Genomic DNA, 3250 nt, shown 5'->3' with positions numbered 1-3250 from the left:
TGTTGTCTCTTTCCATTTTGCTGTGTGAGTAAATGTTTTATCTGCTTTTATTTTGCCATTGAGAATGGTGATTCAGTAGTTGGAAGCAGGCCAATTGGGTGAGATTTTTTTATGGCTTTTGCTTTTAATTCATTTGGCAGCAAAAGCCTGAAACGTTAATCAAAGAAAAAATGGATTTTTGATGAATTGGAAGAATGCACGCGGTGAAATACAAATGGGGTTTAGAGTTTAGACAGTTGCTTGTGAGGGAATCTCGTGTGAAGGCTTCCTTGACCAAACTGTGTCAAAGTTAAGCATTATGGTTCATTTACTAAGTGGGGACAATTATTCATTTTCTCTGTTCTCTGCAACGCAACTTTCTTTCCTTTTTTTTTTTTGATGAAAACAAGAAAAAGCAAGAGTTGGAGTCTTGAAGGTAGATATTATGTGATTTTGAGGGGTAACCTTGTTGGTTCTTAGCTTCATTCATTCAGTCATTCATTCACATTCCTTTTACTTTTATCTATCGTTTTGAGCTTAAAGGATCCCTATGGAGGTGGTCACGAGCTTCCCTTTATTCTTGTGTGTTTTAAATTCCCAACCCCTTTTTTGCCCCCAGAGAAAAGGCAACGGTGGGGTTAGTCATCCCCAGACCCCCACTCCCCCCCTCCCCACACCCACCAATTTGTACCAAATCTCTTGAATCAAAAAGATCTTTGCATATTTAACAGTAACAAAGATTTGGGTGTAACTTTTTAATACCATTTTTAACTTTTTCCCATATCATGTTGGATTCTTGTCAATGTATTTGGTTTGTAATTAAAAGGGTATTGAAGATGTTTTCAACCACATTGAGTTCATTTGACCTACAATTGAGAAATGGATGAAGGTTAAATGGATTTCACGAATTATGAATTTTAAAAAAAGTTTTGATTGAACAACTGAAAACACAGGCATCTATGAAAAGTTGTATTAGGAGTAAAAACCCTTCACCCTACCCTAATAAGTTCACCCCAAAAGTTGATTTTGGTGGCCAATCTAGGAAATAATAACCAAGATCTAGAGCCATCTTCTAGGAATCCCCCTTGTCCACTTTTTTTTTTCCCTCTTTGGTTTGAATTTTTTAGAGAATTTCAATCATTATTCATTTCTAATAAGTGGTCTTCTTTTGTGTATCACAAAAGGAAAAACTATGATTTTTGTTTGTACTTACTCCTCAATTGAAATTAGATGGAAAAAGAAATGAATGGTTTGTGCCCCCAATTTTCTCCCCATTCTTTTTCCCACTCTTTTCCTTTTCACCTTTTCAATGTCTTTTGTTTTTTAGTCCAAATTTTCTTCTTTATAAAGCGTGAAAGGCAGAGACATATTTTAAAGTTGAAAAAATATTTGCATTCACTTGTCATGTCATCACTATTTTCAGCTCCCACCAAACTAAGATTATTATGATGTAATCATATCATTAATAATCGGACAAAAGATCCAAAAGATTATCCCCTCTCAGTCGAACAAAATTTTTGCTTTAGGACGGCTCTTCTCGGGTGGGGATGCTGTGACCGGCGAAAGCCACAACCCAAACGCCTGCCACAACGTGAGTCATTATGGGACTCAACTTGCCCAAGCGTTAGTTGCCTTTCCTTTCCCATGATTAAATAAATTACCTCTGCACAAAAAAAGCCTGTCAGCTCACTCCTTTTCCTTTGAAGGACTCCTATTTAATACTATCAAGTACTAGCTCGGTTGCCTTTGGCTTGCCATGGTACCTGCCTCCTACGATACCTATCCAATTAGAGAGGTGTAGCTCCTTACCTTTGTTTTTACTTGTTACATTAAATAATAACAATATCTATTTATCGTTTTACTTATATAGTTAGATCATCAATATTTACATTCATAGTTAGTAGGATTCAATTCTAATACACTCCTTTAGCTACACGTTAAATAAATGTGAGATTTTTAAATTGGAAATTGAGACTTCAACTCTAATCCTATTTGTTGAGATGGCTAAATGATCAATTTTCTCTATAACTTAAATTAAAAACAACGTAGCCTATTATCCTTTTGTTTTCGTACATATCGAAATAAATCTTTATATTTTCAGGAAAGAAAAAAGTTAAAATCAAATAACAGAGAAATTATTGAAATGAACTAATTTCACTATATTAATAAGTCTAATAAATCACAAACATCAATACAATTTCGATATAGATATAAGTTCAAACCGGGTCTAATTTAATAATAACAAAAAAATTTTATAGCAAAAAAAGTTAAATAAAAAAAGTGAAGCGATTATTTGATATCTTTTGAATTTTTATATCATTATTGTTAACATTTTTAAATTTTATAAACAAATTCGTAAATTTGAAAAATATATATTAAATTATAAATAATGAAATTAATAAATGAGAATCCATGTAATACATATTTGTTTATGTAATTTAAAAATTTTAATGTTAACAAGTAAATATATTAGATAATAATAGGAAGGATACGTATTCAGATTAGAGGTAATTGCGAAAATAGGAGATGTGAATTGAAGTAAGAGAACGTGGCAAGCGGGAAGGAGGAGCTGACACTTCAGACATGAAACAGACACTAGATAATATTTTAAGAGAAAGGCCCACCCATGTGTGATCGTGTACATACAAAAACATCAATAACACTCTGCATATAGAGAAATATATACTGTATGTATATATATATCTGCATGGTAAATGGCAGTACCCATCATAAGTTTGCTTCAAAAGAAACAGCGTAAAATACAAGGTAGAGAGAGAAAAGAAAGAAAATTGAAGAGATACTGTAATAATCTTTGAGGTAGGACCAATCCAAAAATTGTCTCTCTGTCACCGTACCCTTTATATGCGTGATCCAGGTGCAAACTCCTTCCACACACACCATCGAAATTAGCATCATTCATTTCATGCCCTTCTCTCTCTATCTATTTATATATATGGCTCCCTTTGTCCATCTCTTTGATTCTCCACTTCCTTTTGTTTGTATTTGTGTATGTTTTTTACCCTACATCTAATTAACATCCAATTATCCTCTTGTTACTAACTATTATCTACCTATTGCCATTGATTCCAGGCTTAGCACTTCTTTTAAAATAACTTGTTGCTAATGTAATTGTAATTTCTGTTTACATTTTATTTTCAATCTTATACATCTTACTATGTCATATTGTGCGTGCAATTTCATATATATATATATATATATATATATATATATATATATATAGAGAGAAGGAGAGAGAGATATGATAGATGAG

The sequence above is a fragment of the Theobroma cacao genome, chromosome 6 (genome assembly GCF_000208745.1).
Source record: "Theobroma cacao cultivar B97-61/B2 chromosome 6, Criollo_cocoa_genome_V2, whole genome shotgun sequence".
NCBI lineage: Eukaryota > Viridiplantae > Streptophyta > Magnoliopsida > Malvales > Malvaceae > Theobroma > Theobroma cacao.
Note: the sequence above shows the minus strand (reverse complement) of the source record.